This window comes from Protopterus annectens, chromosome 6.part0 (genome assembly GCF_019279795.1).
Source record: "Protopterus annectens isolate FY-2018-M chromosome 6.part0, PAN1.0, whole genome shotgun sequence".
NCBI classification, from domain to species: Eukaryota; Metazoa; Chordata; order Ceratodontiformes; family Protopteridae; genus Protopterus; species Protopterus annectens.
In genome coordinates this window covers 1,895,504,017-1,895,523,533 of record NC_056737.1, presented here as the reverse complement: position 1 = coordinate 1,895,523,533, position 19,517 = coordinate 1,895,504,017, and positions in this window count along the sequence as shown.

The following is a 19,517-nucleotide window of genomic DNA, read 5'->3' as shown; positions in this document are numbered from 1 at the left end:
TTAGCCGTTCTTAAACTGGTACTGCTTGGCAGTGCTTAGTGGTGTGCAAACCAGCTTAGCTGAGCTGAGGAAAGCTTAAACTGGCATTGTTTAGCAGTGCTTTGCACCACTTAGCAATGTGAAACCCAGCTAAACACTGCTAAAACATTCTTTGTTTAAGAAGTGCCTGGCAAGGCTTAGCTGTGCTTAGCGGAGATTAGCTGAGCACAGCAAAGCAGGATTTAATAATACATCTTATAATGTGTATTTGCAACATAAATGCTTAATAACATGTCTGTGCATACATACATACAATATTCACTCAAGGGTTTAAACATGCTTCTTATAATGTGCATTTCCAACATAAATGCTTAATAACTTGTTTGTGTATTTATACATAATTCAATCAAGGATTTAATAGTACTTCTCATAAATGTGTATTTGCAAACTAAATTTAATAACCTGTCTGTGTAATCAAACAAACTTTAATCAGGATTTAAAATAATTCTCATAATGTGTATTTACAAAATAACCTGTCTGTGCACTCGAACTCTACACTAACCGCACATAAGGCTGTCACTCTAACTCTTTGGCTACATGGATGTGTAGAATTTGGCTATACATTTACATATACCTCTCAACTACATTTAAGCACCACTGAGCACCTCAGTTCACCTCAGCAAACAAGCTCAGCTATGCTTAAACTTGATCTTTGCATTCATAATTAAATGCATCCAGTTTCTATTTTTAGATGTCTGGCACTTCTACTTTGCTGTGCTCTGCACCCTGCAAACACAAATAAATAAATTAATTAATTAAAAAAAATTAAAATGACACGCATATTAACACTTTATTACATTTGCAAAGGGTGTGTTACTCATCTCTGGACACAGTAACACACTCCCTACACTGATTCAATAACTGTGTTACATGGCTTTCCTTCAGTAATGCGCCTTCATTAATATGCATGCTGTGCTACAGAGGGGGTACAGCATACACTGCCATGGTACTTTCCATGTAGGCTTTACACTATGCCTACACATATTTTATTAAATCCCCAGGATTAACTATTTGGATGTTAAAATTTCCTTGATTGGTAATAGTTTTGAGTCTACACTTTACAGAAAACCAGCCTTTTCTAATTCATATTTCCAGTTTAATAGTTTCATCCAATTACATACAAAAAGAGTTTAGTCAAGGGAAAATTTGTTATACTGGTGAGAATGGTTTCTGATAAAGTGTTCTTAGAACAGCAGAAATTTTTTTTAAAGAACATGTTTTTGGAAAGAGGATTCCGAATTATATTTATTCAACAAGCTTATGACAAAGTTTGCGATAACTGGGGCATTCAGTACAAACCTTTGCTGGGTATGGGTTTGGAAGACACACAACCCTTCTTATAAAATTGTTGAAGATAGTAATTTTTGTAGGGTTTTGTCCTTCAGTATAGTGACTATTTCAGCCAGGTAAAGGACATCATTAGAAAATAATGGTTGGTATTTAAAGGTAATAAACATTTACACCAAGTAGTAGGCAAGCATCGCCATATTGTATTTAAAGTTCTACCTAATACGAAAAAGATTTTTGAATGGGCAAAAATGGATGATGACAAACAACCTACCAGGGGAACCACCAAATGTGATACATGTCACCAGTGCAGCTATATTTGGATTTACCTCACTTTGCCAAAATCCCATACTATCAAATCTCACATTGTTGACATTCAAAACATCAAACTCCCACTTCATCAAAGCAGCAAAACAATGAAGATCTTCCAAGGGTAAGTAACCAATTACCCCAAAAGAAACAAAATCCACGTTTCACCATCCCTAACCCACCCAAGTGAGGGGCTATGCCCCCACACCCCTCAATGTGGGGCATTGCACACCCACCCCACTAACTAAATATACCAACTCCAAGATCACAATACAGTTGTGAAAAGGGCAAAGTTCACCATCTTGCACAACAGTTTACTTACCCCGCTGCTTCAATGAAGTGGGAGTTCGATATTTTGAGTGTCGACAAAGTGAGATTCAATAATATTGGATTTTGACAAAGTCATGTAGATCCCTATATTTATATGGATACTGTTATGGCACTGAAGAGCACACTAGCTCAAAAGACAGAAAGCCAAACGATGCAGCTAAAATCCCCACTGAAGTTGCAGAATGCTTACTGAAATAAAAAAAATTGATCCAGGAGTAGTCCAAGTACAAAACAGGGCAACTAAAATCCTCACTGAAGTAGCATAATGCTTATTCAAGCCAAAAAATTGATCCGAACTAGTCTAAGTGCAAAACACAGCTTTATTAAATCCACATAAAACAAATAAGCGCTTTCATTCCAGAACACTAGAACTTCATCAGATACAATAAAATTGTAAGGTCCCCCTTATAAAGACATGTCGAAGGCATCATAACCATGAAATTTAAGAAGACACATCCCCTTAAAGACATAACATTAAAATGCAGTAAAACAGTTGTATGCAATAAATATGGTATATAAAATAGTTTGTTCACTATTAAAATGGAATATACATATGTAAAAATGTATAAATTACAGTGCTAAAAAGTGTTTATCAAAAAAAAAAAAAATTTTAAAATATATAATACCATGTAGTTTATCTATCTAATGTTTTGAGCTTTAAAAGGGAGCTGATTGAAATATTTTCATTTAATCCTGGCCAGTTACCTGCACCAAAGTATAACTGTCAGTAAAGCTCTCTCTTTTCTAAGAGTATGGACCAAGCTCCACCTCTAATATCTGTCCTTATACTATCTATTACAAAAAAAATAAACATATGTTCTTCATTGTTGAATATGTGTTTGCTCAAAGCATTGGTTAACTTTTTAGTTTTGATCTCATAGATGTGCTCATAAATGTGATTTTTTTTAATTTCCTTTCAGTTTTACGAATATAAAAACAGCAACATTGGTTACAAACAGCACAATAAATCACTCTTTCAGAGTTACAGTTACATCTATGATGAATTTTAAAATTAATATTGTTGATGTTAAAAGTGTCCCCTTCCTTAATGTATTTACAAAAGCTGCACATACCACATTTGTTCATATATCCAAGTTTGTGCTTGGGTCCAGTTTGTTTTGTTTCAAATACATTTTTTAGGTTCCTACCTTTCTTATACACTATGGTTGGAACTATATTAATGAAGGGTCTAATAGCTTTATCTTGTCTTAGGATGGACCAATTCTTATTAAATATGTTTTATTACAATGCTGTCGGAAGAAACAACAGTTATTAAGGAAGTCCCGTAGTCACAAATACATGAAGTAGTGGCTTGGATGGTTATGTCATTGTTGGTATTCGGGCTCTGGCATCCTAAATCTTCTCCTAGCAAAGGTAGATAGAAAGCCCTTTCTCTTTTAGTAACAACTTCAAGTAAAATCTCCATGACAAAACTAACAGGATATCCTCTTTTCAGAAACATATACTTGAATGTATCACATTCAGACAAAAAAAAAAAACTTCCATAATAGACATCATCCATGCAGCACACACAAATTGTCCCTTCACTATAGCCATCTTCTGTTTCAGTGGGTGAGAACTTGAATAGTGAAGTAAAGTATTCGAATATGTCTCTTTTCTGAAGATTTTTGATATAATTTTTTTATTTTGATAATCCTTAACAAGGAAAATGTCAAGGAAGGAAATTTCATCTAAATGATGTGTATAAGTAAACTTTAAAAATTCTGTAGAGGAAGTAATAAATTCATTAATTAATAACTCAGGTCCATCCCATAAAACAAAAATATCATCCAGATATCGAGTACAGTGTTTCTGTAACCATAGAAACTCAAGGGAAACATAAATTTCTTCTCCCACTGTGTCACAACTATATTGCCATACAGACCACCACATGCCGACCCCATAGCCAGGGGTGGCTCTTGCTATCGGACTGCTGGACTGCAGCCCTCCCAGCAAAAAGATTCACATTTGTATTTGAAAAAAAAAAACATGTAAAATATTTTGTTTGTCCCGGAACCCGAACTGCACATGCTCATTGAGTTCCGAGTTTTGTTTAATTAATTTATTTATTTAATTTAGTGAACTACTGTTTCTGTCGGACTGCTTTACAGGCAGTCTAGATATGAGAGAAGGCATCAGTGTGATACTCAGGCATCTATGCAGTTTTTAATCGCACAGTAAGCAGAAGGGGGTTTGGACTGCCACGTCCCCAGTCACGTATGGTGACATGAATGGCTGGATTGCTACTGATTGGTTTTCTCTCTCTCTTCTCAAAAAAGAGAGTGAGAAACAATCAGTAGTAGCCTGTAGCACACTAACTAAGCACAGTACTTGTGCTACTGTTCCGGAGTCGAACTATCGTTGGTGAAACTAAAGTTAGATAGTTTTGAAGAAAATTTCCTTTTCTTTTTTTTTTGGATTGCTTCTGCCCTTTGCCTTGGTGGCTTGCTTATGAGCAGCTCAGAATCACAGAGAGAGAGGAAGAAAGAAGCTGCTCAAGATTGACACAATCTCTATAAGTGAAGTAAAAAAAAAAATTATTAAACTGAGGTTGCCAGACTCTGCACAGAAGAGATGTCGATGTGATTTTTTTTTTTGCAGTACTCGAACGCAGCAGTGAAAAATGAAATCTGCACTGTGGCTTGAGAGACGATATCAGACTCGGTCTGTAAATAAACATTGCATTGCCATGGTCAGAAATTCACACAGATAAAGTGCTTATGTTCAAAACTCTCCCTATATGGTATAGTGAGTGAGAGAGTGAGCATCTGTGTGTCTGAGAGATGAACTTGAGTCATTTACCAAAATGATTCCTGCTTTATACTATTTTTTGACAGGCTGGGGCCCATCTCTAGATATGTTGAGTGTTATTTATGGATGGATGGATGGATTCAGAACTGCTGCTAGACAACCTGGCAACCTTACCTATTCCCTAAACTGCTGCTCCCTTGACTCAAAGTTGATGAGCAAAAAGTAAAAAAAGAAAATTCAAAATCTAAAAAAGCTCTTCTGTTCATCTGGATTGAGCAGCTTGCAGCAGTTAAACCCTGAGCCTTGAGATGCAGGTTGCTACAACATAGCTTCCCTACCCACCACCACTTGTGAAATTTTGTTCTGTTCCTTATAATGTCTGTGGTTTTCAGGATTTTGAATTCACTAAGTAATGACAGGCATTTGAATTTCAGACTTCATATTCTTCAGAAAGTACATGGTAACACAATACCCTTTATTCTAGCAATTTTCTGTTTATATGATCAATATTTGAAAATTGTCCCTATTTTTGTGGCTGTATAGTGGCTTTGTCCAGGCTTTTTGTGCTAAGAGGTTGACAGCTATGGTGAAAACTGAATTCACTGAATATGTCTGGGGGCTGTATTCCCCCCTTATTGTCTTTGTCTAGATGTTTTGTGCTAAGAGGTTAAAATCTGTTGTGAGAACTGAATTCACTAAATGATAGCCATTTAAGTTTCAGTCTGTCTTTCAAGAAACAGCTGATTTGGTATAGTGGTATGTTGCTCTGACTGCAGTGCACAGGGTCCTGACACCTGGGTTCAAGGTTTGGCAGTGAAATACATGGTCGTAATGCAGCATTTTATTCTAGCAACTTTCCAAGATTATACAAGCAATGTTTAAAATATGTCCCTAGTGTTTGGGCTTTTGTCCCCCCCCCCAATAAATTTTGGCTTTTTCCAGATTTCTTGTGCTTCAAAGTTGACAGATACAGTTGAGTGTTGAGTGAATTTTATAAGGAGCTGAGAGCTTGAAGAGAAGTTTAGTGCTGCTTGTGCTAAATTTGCTTGCATTGTTAATAGCACAACAGGTAGTGTACTTGCTTTTGATGTAGGAGGCTGTGGGGTCTACTTCCACAATCTATATATGCATTGCTGATATTCTACTATGTTGTACTTTTAAAAGAGGTAGATGCTGCAGTCCTGAGAATGTTCTCTTTGGCGGAGATACCTAGTAATGATGAACCTGTTATTAGTTTGCCATCCATTCCATATTGCAATAATATGAGCATATTTTTTTATTGTAACCTAGGCAATTTATTCCTCAAGGGCAACAGGCACTTTATTTGTAGATGAAACAATGAAATGTAAAGTTGTTTGCTGACAGCAACCTCTTCATTTAGTTACAGATCTCTTTAAGTGGAATTATTTAAATGCCTTTTACTTCTGCAGAGACTGTGCATATTTACTGACACTGGTGGATTGTAGAGGTTTGAGCAGACATTTATGATAGAAATGTTATCAATTGGGTAGTTTTGTCATTAATGGTGCATGCATTTTGTTTCATTGTTTACTGGAAAAAATGTTCAAAACAATAGATTTAAAAGCCCTGCAACAACTGCACTGTATTATACAAGGAATATAATTTAATACAATCGGGAAGGTGTATCAAAGAACACATATATGTTTCCTGTGCAAGGGACCTATGATTTGAAAACAGCCCAAAGTTAATCTTTATCTACCACTGGCCAGATATATTTTTTTTGAATGTGGATTTCAATGCTGTTTCAATGAATGTGAGTTTCAAGGGCAGAGATGTTTTGATGCTAAGTCTATTTTCATTGTGAGACTGCATTGCTTTGTTTAGCAGATATCTATTAATGTTAGTGTTTGTTCTGTAAAATGTAAAATAAAATGTTTAAATGAAATCCAAATCATCATAGAAGTAAAGCAGTATGCACATTATAGTGTTTATGGCAAATGGGGTGAAATAGCCAAGTAATGGGACATTGGAATAGCTGCAGGGGGAAGGCCCCATTCCAGCATGCTTTTGTGAGGTAGGAAGGGCAGCAAACTTAGACAGCCCTGGTTGAACTATACCACTCAACTATCCATATTTTTGTAGAATTAATAGATTTTTGCTTCTTATTTTTGGTTTGTTCCTCATAACATTTGTGGTTTTCTGGCAAATCATTTAGGAATGAAGTTACTAAATAATGACATACATTGAGTTTCAGACTTCATACCCTTCAAAAATTCATACTAATGCAAGACATACTATTCTATTAACTTTTCAAGTTCATAAGAGCAATATTTAAAAATTGTCCTTATTTGGGGCCTTTGCCCACTTCTGTTTATGCCTTTGTCCATATTTCTTACTCTGAGGTTGAGAGGTATGATAAATGTGTCAGACCATCACCGTCAGCCAGAGACATTTCAAATTGTGACATACTTGTTGCACCACACTCCCCCACGTAGTGACTCAGGATGTGTCCAAGCAAGGCAAGGAGCATTTATGCAGTGTAAGTGTGCAGAGTATCCCCCCATCCAAGGTAGACACAAGTACTTCAGTCGCTTTTCATCTTTCCTTGATTTTGCAGATTGTTCTGGTTTTCTGTCATATTTTTATACTGTTGATTTATGCTTCTTCTTATTCAGAAAATGCACATCATTGCAATGCCTGTTGCTCTGTGTTTAAAAAGCAATGCTTCAATGACCATCAGATAAGCTTGTCTGAGACTGTAAGATGCAAATAAGCTTTAATAGGCATAATGTTAAAGAATTACCAACATTGAAAGCCTTTTTGTTGTTGCCATGCAGAAAATATTTACATAATTAGATAGCGTATAAGCCTTGGGTATTAAAATGCATATGACAGTATTTGTAATAAAGGACAGGATTACAGTATTTTCAGAAGCTCGTTACATTTCTTGGAGACTTGCAGCCATCTTTTCAGGCTTTACCCATAAACTAAACAGAATGCCAATCTATTATGTGCAGTCTATAACCTGTGCAGTAATCCAATCTTTAAGCAATTTATCTTGAACTTGTTTGTTTGTTGCTCATTTTTTACTTTGATCATATTTTCCACATGAAACAAGTAAATAGTTATTGTCAAGCAGCAAGTCTTTTTTGATAAGAAACATTTTGTTTTTTATACTTGATTTTGACTGGCATTCCAGTAATGTATTTAAAAATTATTTATTTTTTCATGCCTTGCAACCTTTTTGTTTCCATCTAGATATTAAGTAAGCTGTCATGCAGCCAACGTATTGAAATATTTTTTACTTCTACACTTCATTTGTCTTGATTGGACTGTCATAATGACTGTTTGGCAGTGTCACCCAGGGCAGCATATTACATTAAAGTCCCACTTTTTGTGTTTTTTAGCATAGCCCCACCCCTTTCTAGTTGACCACACCTCTTCCAATTGGCCCCACCCACTCAGCTGTCTACTGCAGCCTCCCCTTTGATTTGAAGTCACCAGCCACCTCTGCCCATAACTACCCATTCTTGTTGTAGAAAGATTTAATTGAGAAAAAGAATGAAATTGTTTTTAAGCACAATTTCCACGAGGTGAGTGTACAGTAATACATCAAAATGACCAACTTTCTTTGCATAAAGGAACTCACTGAACCAATCAAGACCAATACTGTGAGGAATAACTGAGTAAAGGTCTTTTATGTCAATAGTAAAAAAGACAAAAGTGTCTTTGAAAGGTATCTTGTCGATAGAGTCAAGGAAGCTCCAAGAATCTTTATAGATGTGAGTTTCATTAAAAACAAAATGTTTTAGTTTATGGTCAAGATGTTTAGCCAAGGGGTGTGTAATGGATCCCTTAGCATCTACTATGGGGGCGCATGGATGGTTGTGTTAAATTCTTGTGTAACTTAGGTAAGCCAAACATTACTGACACTCTTGGATGTAAGACTGACCGGTATTTCAGAATTTCAATAGAAATAGTACCGTCTATAAAAAAAAGTCTTGTAGCTCACACTTATTTTAGTGTAAGCACCATTCAATTAATTGACAGAAGATTTTGCATAGGCTTTACTGTTTAAAATAAATAACATCTTATTGTTGTAGTCATATAAGTTCATTAACACAACACCACCCCCTTTGTCCAGTTTCATGATCCTAATTCTATCCAACACATCCTTGATTTCATTAATGTTGGTAGTCTCCTGAGTATGAACTTCAGTATTCATCCTATGCCTAGTAGGGAGGTTACGTATATCTAGTTCACACATTCTCTCAAATAAGGAAATCATAGGATATAATGGAGGATTGTAAGTGCTGTAAATGGTAAGGGGGTTAACAAACTGACTAGATAAAGAGTTCTGCAACAGAACCTTTAGGTTCAGCTTGCAGGTGTATAATTTTAGATCCATCAAAGTGGTGGCTACATTACATTTGTATTGGGGTACAAAAGTAAAACCAGCAAACCAAAAGGTACCAGTGGAAGAAACACGGCTCCTTTTCTTTTTTAGCTGTTTTATTGGCAAAAGTAGCGAACCACAGCAGCAACACGTAATTTCAGCAAAACACTCCAAACACATTAACGCTATGTCTCCACACCTGCGTTTTCGTTTGAATACACTTCCTCAGATGCACAAAAATACAAACTCTTCCCCTTCTGCTTAAATACTATTACTAATTGATTGATTAATCCTAATAATTCAATAAAATACTTAATTAATCTAATCATCATATAATACATAAAAAAACCAAATTTACAAAGTGCCTTCATGTCTTCCCTTAAAATCATGTTACAATTTATTACATTCCTAATCGCAACATTTTATCCCTACAATTAGTTAATAAATTTTATTCATAAAATTCAATACATTAAAATTTTTCATTTTATATATACAAATCAATACATAAAAAACATATAAAATATATATATGCATACATACAACCCAAAACCATTCAATGCTCCCTCTGGTGTCTAGATGAACACATTACACCCACCATTTTCATAATAATGCTTAAACTAATACACTTCCAAGTTTTTTTGTTGTTGTTGTACTAAGACACAAGTTCAAGTTCATTTCCTGGAGATACCCTTTCACTTACTCTTCCTAGCCTCTTCTTTTTTCAAAAAATAGAGCATGTAATATTTTATATTTGTTTATCTTTAAATTAATTTCTTGGTAAATTTTTCCCCCCAGTATGTACATTTCCCACCTCAGAGCTTCGCTGCTCTTATTTTCAATACTGGGGCCAAGGAAACATAATTATTCAGCCCTGGTGGGTTATACGCTTCCAAGTGGAGTTGCCAAAGTAACTCTTTATACTCAATTGTCTCTTCCCATTGCCCACCACGAATGTCTTTATTTACAACCTCTAGAACAAAGAAGGTATATTCAGCTTCTTCACATTTTGTTTTGTGCTTGTACAGAGCATTACACATACTTTTTGTCTTCATTTCATAATTGTGCTCGTATATTCTATCTCTTAGTCTTCTTTCAGACTTCCCCACGTAAAATGCCTCACATTTCTTACATGTACTTAAATATATTATACCTTTTGTTTGACAATTAACGTATTGCTTGCTCTGCACTAATATATCCCTACTTTTCACATATATTGTGTCTTTATTGCAAACATATGTGCACTGGGAGCACCTCCCACATTTGAATGTGCCTTTTCTCTCCCTGGAAGTGGTGTTTTCCTTTATTTTCCTTTCAAACAGATTTTTCAAATTTCTTCCTTTTCTAAATGTACATTTCAAGGGTTGTGTAAACAGACTTCTCAAGTCGGAGAATTCACCAAACTTTACCCATTCTTCCTCCACTATTCTCTGGATGACCTTAGCCTCCCCACTGTAATCTATTACAAAGTTATTTCTTACATCAAAAATGTCTTTTTCAGAATTGGTCACTTCCTTACGGTCGTCTTCCTGCCCTAAGATAGGTCGATATTTACCCAATCTTCCTTCCCTCACTTCCTTCTCAATTTCAACAATTAAGTTCATTGGGTAGCCTCTATCTATAAACATCCCACTTAATTTCATACACTCTTCATCAAAATCACTGTCCCTAGAGGACATCCGACTACCTCAAACATACTGCCCTTTAATTATTCCCTTTTTATGATGATGGGGGTGTGCACTTTCATATGCCAAGAAGGAGTTAGAATAATTTTCCTTTCTAAATACTTTAGAATAAAATACACCTTCTCCTTTCCCCACAAAAATATCCAAATATTTCAGAGCCTCCACACTTTTAGAATAAGTAAATGATAGAAAGGAGGTTGTTTGAGAGATATATTGAAAAAAGGAATCAAACTCAGAGCAAGCAATACGTTAATTGTCAAACAAAAGGTATAATATATTTAAGTACATGTAAGAAATGTGAGGCATTTTACGTGGGGAAGTCTGAAAGAAGACTAAGAGATAGAATATACGAGCACAATTATGAAATGAAGACAAAAAGTATGTGTAATGCTCTGTACAAGCACAAAACAAAATGTGAAGAAGCTGAATATACCTTCTTTGTTCTAGAGGTTGTAAATAAAGACATTCGTGGTGGGCAATGGGAAGAGACAATTGAGTATAAAGAGTTACTTTGGCAACTCCACTTGGAAGCGTATAACCCACCAGGGCTGAATAATTATGTTTCCTTGGCCCCAGTATTGAAAATAAGAGCAGCGAAGCTCTGAGGTGGGAAATGTACATACTGGGGGGAAAAATTTACCAAGAAATTAATTTAAAGATAAACAAATATAAAATATTACATGCTCTATTTTTTGAAAAAAAGAAGAGGGTAGGATGTGTAAGTGAAAGGGTATCTCCAGGAAATGAACTTGAACTTGTGTCTTAGTACAACAACAACAAAAAAACTTGGAAGTGTATTAGTTTAAGCATTATTATGAAAATGGTGGGTGTAATGTGTTCATCTAGACACCAGAGGGAGCATTGAATGGTTTTGGGTTGTATGTATGCATATATATATTTTATATATTTTTTATGTAATGATTTGTATATATAAAATGAAAAATTTTAATGTATTGAATTTTATGAATAAAATTTATTAACTAATTGTAGGGATAAAATGTTGCGATTAGGAATGTAATAAATTGTAACATGATTTTAAGGGAAGACATGAAGGCACTTTGTAAAGGTGTTTTTTTATGTATTATATGATGATTAGAATAATTAAGTATTTTATTGAATTATTAGGATTAATCATTCAATTAGTAATAGTATTTAAGCAGAAGGGGAAGAGTTTGTATTTTTGTGCATCTGAGGAAGTGTATTCAAACGAAAACGCAGGTGTGGAGACATAGCGTTAATGTGTTTGGAGTGTTTTGCTGAAATTACGTGTTGCTGCTGTGGTTCGCTACTTTTGCCAATAAAACAGCTAAAAAAGAAAAGGAGCCGTGTTTCTTCCACTGGTACCTTTTGGTTTGCTGGTTTGTGACTGTTTTTGGTACTAGGCTCCATTGTCGTGGTGGTGGTACAAAAGTAAAACCCTTTGCAAAATTGTCGAAGTGTGAAGTGTCCATACAAACATTAGAAAAATTATAAACTTTAAAATCACCTAAAGAATTTGTAATGATGTTACAAGGGGGTAGAATATGGTCATGGTAAGTGCCTATAATGTCAAAAACATCAGTATGCTCAGGGGAATTCACTTCAATTATTTCCTGTTGTTGTTGCAATTGTAAAAGGTTTTCCCTTCACTGTTGGATTGTCTCCCTCCCCCATCGATTGCTGGGGTGTTGAGAAGGTATGTACCTGTCTACCCAGTGGTTGTCATGTGGGGGTGGCTCTGTTCTTTAGATGCTCGGTGCATCTCAGTGGAGGAAAATCTGCCTGGTCTAAAAAAAAAATCCTCTGAACTATTGTTAGAGGTTTGAGCTTGAGATTCATTAATGCAGGTCACATTTTCGGCAGAAAAGTTTGTACCCCATTCTTGTGAGGGTGGGGGGTGAGGGTATGCTGGACCCTTACTGTAGTCAGTCTTATCCCTAATTATTTTTTTTACTTTAAGTGCCTTTATATTGGAACACATTTCATGAATGCTCTTAAAAATGCGTATATGCTCATATTTAAAATCATTATATTGTATATGACTACTAATGTTATTGTCCAAATCACTGACAATCTCAATTAATTTGTTTATCAAAACTTCATTATGTTTGATAATAGCATTCATATATTCTACTCCATGCTGGTCAAATAGTGCAGTAAGTTCTTTAAATAAAGAAGAATCTGCCTGTAAACCATTGGGGTAATGCCACATGCGTAGCCCTTTAGGTACAAGATTTTCTTTTATGCATTCAGCAAAATAAGCATTGTCTAATTGCAAACACTTGATTTTAGCAAGATAATAATCAAACTTTTCAAAAAGAGTGTGTAAGTTATTATTACCAGCATGTATCCTGGCTGTATGTCCATGATTCAGATTAATGGAAGCAGATAACCAGTCTTTTAATACAGGTGCTGATGTTGAGCTGTTAAAATCCTGTGTACCTTGGGTGCTTCGCTGTCCACAAGGAAAAGAAGCTGTAAAAGTGCTGGAAATACCAGCCAACAGAGATTTGGAATGTTCTGGGCTCATTTGGGAGGCAATTGAAAGATTAGAAGCAGTTAAAATGTTCCTCAGGCATGGAACCACCATGTTGCCTTCTGTACTAAGGCAGGAATTACCTCTGATGTCATCGGGGGGCATGGCACAAAGAGAATCCACTTTCTTAGCCAAATTCTGCACTATAGAAGTAAGCTCTGTTACTGCTTGTTGCAAAACAACAAAATCAGGGTTTTGAGTCAGTTGTTGGGGGAATGAAGCAAGGCTGTCCTCGTTGGCCATACAAACAACTGGAAAAACAAAAAATACAGAGAAAAAAACTAGCTCAAAAGACAGAAAGCCAAACAAGCCAGCTAAAATCCCCACTGAAGTTGCAGAATGTTTATTCAAGACAAAAAAATTGATCCAGCAGTAGTCCAAGTGCAAAACAGGGCAACTAAAATCCTCACTGAAGTAGCAGAATGCTTATTCAAGCCAAAAAATCGATCCAGAAGTAGTCCAAGTGCAAAACACAGTTTTATTAAATCCACATAAAACAGATAAGTGCTTTCATCCCAGAATACTAGAACTTCATCAGGTAGAATAAAATTGTAAAGTCCCCCTTATAAAGACATGTGGAAGGCATCATAATCATGCAATGAAAGAAGATACACCCCCTTAAAGACATAACATTAAACTGCAGTAAAACAGTTATATGTGTAATAAATATGCTATATAAAATAGTTTGTTCACTATTAAAACAGAATATAAATATGTAAAAATGTATAAATTACAGTGTTAAAAAGTTTATCAAGATTTTTTTTTGTTTTATATTAGTAAAACTGACAGGAAACTAAAAAAAATTGCATTTATGAGCACATTTATGAGATCAAAACTAAAAAGTTAACCAATGCTTTGAGCAAACACATATTGGACAATAAAGAACATATGTTTATTTTTTTGTAATAGATAGTGTAAGGACAGATATAAGAGGTGGAGCTTGGTCCATACTCTTAGAAAAGAAAGAGCTTTACTGGCAGTTACACTTTGGTGCAGGTAACTGGCCAGGATTAAATGAAAATATTTAAATCAGCTCCCTTTTAAAGCTCAGAGCATTAGATAGTTAAACTACATGGTATTATATATTTTAAAAATTATTACTTTTTGATAAACACTTTTTAATACTGTAATTTATGCATTTTTACATATTTATATTCCATTTTAATAGTGAAGAAGCTATTTTATATAGCATATTTATTACATACAACTGTTTTACTGCATTTTAATGTTATGGCTTTAAGGGCGTGCGTCTTCTTTCATTTCATGATTATGATGCCTTCCACGTGTCTTTATAAGGGGGACTTTACAATTTTATTGTATCTGATGGAATTCCAGTGTTCTGGGATGAAAGCGCTTATCTGTTTTATGTGGATTTAATAAAGCTGTGTTTTGCACACTTCAGCTACGTCTGAATCGATTTTTTGGCTTGAATAAGCATTCTCCTACTTCAGTGAGGATTTTAGTTGCCCTGTTTTACACTTGGACTACTCCTGGATTGATTTTTTGGATTGAATAAGCATTCTGGAACTTCAGTGGGGATTTTACCAGCCTTGTTTGGCTTTCTGTCTTTTGAGCTAGTTTTTTTCTTTGCATTTTTTCCACCGGAGAACATGTTTAGCACCCAACTTTATTCACAAGCAGGTAACTTTACTACTCAGGGTTTGGAATACTTTTTCTAAATGTAGCTAATGTCTTGATTTTTATGTGGGTAAGACCAAAAATAATTTAAGAACACTATTAATATATAAAAAAGGACAATTCCAATAATGTCCTTTGCAGACATTCTTGTGGTTGTCCTAATTTTAAGGGATTATAGTTTGGTGTTTTGGAGAAAGTCCCTATTAATTTGATGGGGGTTCTTCAGAATCAGTCCTGGCACACAAAGAACTTCTTTAGCAACTTAAACTTAATGCAACTAAACACCTGGGTTTGAATGACAATGTGAGTCTTGCCTCTGTTTTGAAGTTGCGTTCAGCTAAATTATGAACTTTAAAAAAAAATTTTTTGTGAAGCTGAGCTTTATATTAAATTAAAAAAATACAAACTGCAGGCAACCTTGAGTCCGGTAAGCAGGCTTAAAGGCAGGAAGCACAAACCAAATCTCCTTTAACGCAATATTTTATTTTTCCAAGAGTAAAGCGTTTTCGCCGTAACCAATGTCACAGCTTCATCAGAAGGAAAACAGTTAACTATAGAAGCATTCATTATTCTAGAAAACAAACAGGAAATGACAAAAATCAATTTCCTACACAATACAATTAATTAATACTATTATCTGAAAATAAATATAAAAGTATAAAACAAAACATAAATTCAATTAAAATGTGTACATAAAAATGCACCAATAAAAACATTTATAATAGATACAAAGCCGAAAGCCAAAAATGTTAAAAAACATGTGTGCACTCAAAAATATATAAATATATAACCAGACAGTCACCTCAAGTAACTCTTTAGTTTTAAAATACAGGATATATTACAATTTTCATTCAGACCAGGTGGTCTGAATGCATCCAGATTCAACTGCCAAGCTAATTCTATATTTTCTAGCAAAATTGAAAATGGACCTCCCCGAATTGATGGAACTACCTGATCAATGCCCATAAAACTAAAATTATGGCCAGGGTTGATGTTTACGTGCTTGGCTAAGGCATTTTCCAAGAGGGTTTTTTTTATTGCATAAATGTGTTGGTACACCCTCTCCTTTAGTTTACGGTTAGTCATTCCAATATAAAAAATTTTTTGTTATATTTTTTTTGGTTTATTTGTTTTTACTTAGTTTATATTAAATTAACTGTATTATATTATTTATTACACAGTTTTAATTTAAATGCATATTTTTATAACAAACCTTTCATTAACAAGTTGAAAATAATTTTTTATTGTTATTTTATTTGATTTATATAGGATCTTAAGGTAATAGGTTATTCATTAATCATTATAATTGATTGTATTTATTCATGTGACAAAGTAATTTTTGATATTTTATATATACATCTGGATTAGGTTTGTTTGATCATCAGTTCTCATGAAATCTGTGGTATGACAAAAGTACTTGACAAGACTTTGGCACTATACCAGTCTTTGTTTGCATCTCATTTTGTGCAGTATTTCAAAATTTGGTTTTCTTAAATGTTGTTCTGTTTGAATTACCCTTGGTTGGACTTTACACTTTTTGACAGTTTTTTCTTCTCCTGCATCTGTGTTTTAATGCCCTGTGTTTCTGGTTCAGATAATTTGGAAGGTTCTATGAATGCAACCAAGCAAACCTCTTTAAAACCATACCAGTGGCTATAGCCCTAGAAGTATCATCAGAGTCATACACAAACTGCAAACAATGAGTAGTGACCTGTGCAACAGAAGAAACTAAGTCATTTAAAGCAGATTTTTCTTCACAAGAGGAAACTGTAGACAAAACATTCCTCATACTTTTACAATATGTCAGAATAAACTTTAATATCTGAGCATGACAGAGTAGAATTCTAAAATTCAAAGCTACAGAAGTATACACTTTCCTCCCAACCCTATTAATAATTTCCCCAACCTTATTAGAAAGAGTAGGATTGGAATTAACTAAGTGCTTAGCAGCAGAGGAGTCATCTAATGCTATAGCTGCTGGGTCAGGTTTGGCAATTGAGTATAAACATTTAAAAGACTCAGAAACTTTATTCATTCCATCTGCCTTTTTAGGGGCAACTGGCTGACTATCAGAAAAATTGCATGAAGTAGGACACACATCCTGTAAAGCAGACAAGACAGGAGGATTGGGTATAGGTTCTGGAAAATCCTTCTGTAACAACTCATAGTATTTTTTGTGAGACTGAGAAACCTTGGTATTCTCCAACTGAAAACACTGACATTCTAGGCACAGTCTCAGAGAAAGTGAAACCCCCACAGGGAGAATCAGAAAGAGAGCTCTCTTCTGAGTCTAAATCAGAAATCTGAGGACAAAACCCTGAATCTGTCCCTGCATCTTTCTGTTCAGATTCAGAATTTTAAACCTCTTCAGAAAAGGAAGCATCTGTCTTTCTTTTCCTGAAAGTACTCTACAAGAAGGATCACTAGCCTGAATCAAAATCTGAGTCAGTCCCAGTAAACTACTCCTGTCCAAAGAAATTTAGATACATGCTTAGTTTTCTGTTTCTTTTTGACAGGAAAATTGAGGCCAGACATGTTGCTAATGTCAGCCACTGCTTCTCCAGGGATGGACACAGCCTTCTGACACACCAAGGAAACCTTCCTTATTCCCTCTCCCAGCACCAGCTAGAGTGGTTCTCTCTTGCCAACTGAGGGGACCCCAACAGCTACAGAGCATGTGGCTAAACCATGGTCCACATTGGCTATAGGTGCTACGCAGGAGGGATCCGGAGTATTGAGTGATCTGAGGTACCACAAATGGCCATAGCAGAGTCACCCACCCATGGGTGAGGCAAATTACTAGTCTGCTGTGGTGACAAAGGCTGTTTGCTTAACTTTTTCTTTTTGTGGATGTAAATATGACTGACCATAGGAGTGACAATCTGTTCCATTGTCAGCTGAAAACGTTTCCTCTATCCTGGGGAAAATAACCAGCAATGCCAGTAAAACTACCAGTCCGCAAAAGTTATTTTTTTTTTACAGAAAATAAATATATAGTAAGAAGTACATTCAAACACTATGGCAGCCCCATAACCTTATAATAAACATAATTCCTCCACAGAAAATAGTTTATCAGTTAACTAACATTACTTTTAAACTGACAGAAATGAGTGCTCCATTTAGAAATATGTTACAGTCTTGAGACAATTCAATAATACTCAATACTCCTAGCTTTAAAGTAACTTTCCTGAAGAGGAAAGTAATAAAACATCAGTAAAAAAATAACAAAATGTAACTTTTTTCCACAAAGGGAACTTATCTGCCTGGCTATGGAAAGCACAGGCTGACCGTTGATCCTCAAAGCTTCAGAGGAGTGTACTCGTCAGGCACAGTGAAGATCTGAAGGGTTTCACTGCCAGACTTGTCTTTTAGTCAACTCAGCTTGAGCTACTTGACATATAGCCAAGGCAAGTACAGCAGTGATCAATATGAAAAACACCCAATGCTTTCTGCAACAGTCAGAGGAAAGTTAAAAAATACTTCCTGTCCTAAAACTAGAGGACATTTTTATTTTTTCATGTCTGTAGCCATGAAGGCTATAGCTGTTCAGACAGTTTTTTTTTCCTGTAAATAGTGGGACAAGTGACAACCCTATTCCTACTTACTGCTAACCGACTTCCTTGGTTTCAGTAGTGCTTATCCAAGTGCATTTTTCCAAGATTTCTTGTCATTAGTAACTTTAAAGTGAACAAATCAGAGCCAGGTGCTTTGAAAACAAATGACTTGCTATTTCTACAGGGTACCACAAGATGTCAGAATTATCCTGTCCAAAAAGCAACAGATTACAGAGCAAAGTAAGGCCTGAAAACAGAGTATACAGACAACAAATGAAAATGCAGTAATGATTAATTTATACAGACCAACCATATACCTTGTAAGGAACTCCAGGAAGACTGACACTCCCACTCAACGTATAAGCAATAAGGTATTGTATCTAGAATGATTACCAGTAAGACATGTACCTTAACATAAAGCTAGACAAAGATGTGCAGTACACAAGGTACATTCAATTTTCTTTCAAAAGCATACTGGGACTTAATAAGTAAAACCCATCATAATGTCCCTCATAACATTTTTATCAGTTTTATCATTCATCAGAAAATGCATGTTCATTGCAAAATCTATTGTTCTAACTTTTTAATTGAATTTGAATAATATTTTTTAAAAAATCTCTAATTTTGGACCTTTGCCCCCCCCCCCCCCCCCACACACACACACACCCATTATATTGGCATTGCTCCTGATTCATGACCAGAGAATCTGATAAGTATGCTTTTAGTGGAAAGCATGGAGCCACAGGAATTTAAATGGCTTATACAGTGTCACAGAATTTGCAAGTAAAATCTGGAAGAATCTTTCCCAGAAGTGAAAATCAAATGACAGGTTTAGTGAAAAGTCTTTGTATATTTATCCAGAACTGCATTTTTATGTTTCTTACCTTAACCATGCAACCCCTAACCCAAGCTTTTCTCAAGGCACAATAGCTAGAGCAGCTTAAGTACAAGGGTAGTTTGCTTCATTCACTTTTTAGTCAGCTGCTGCTACATTTCATGCTGCCTGTGCAAATAAAGCTGTAAGTTAGAAAGACACAATTCATTACAAGATGCTG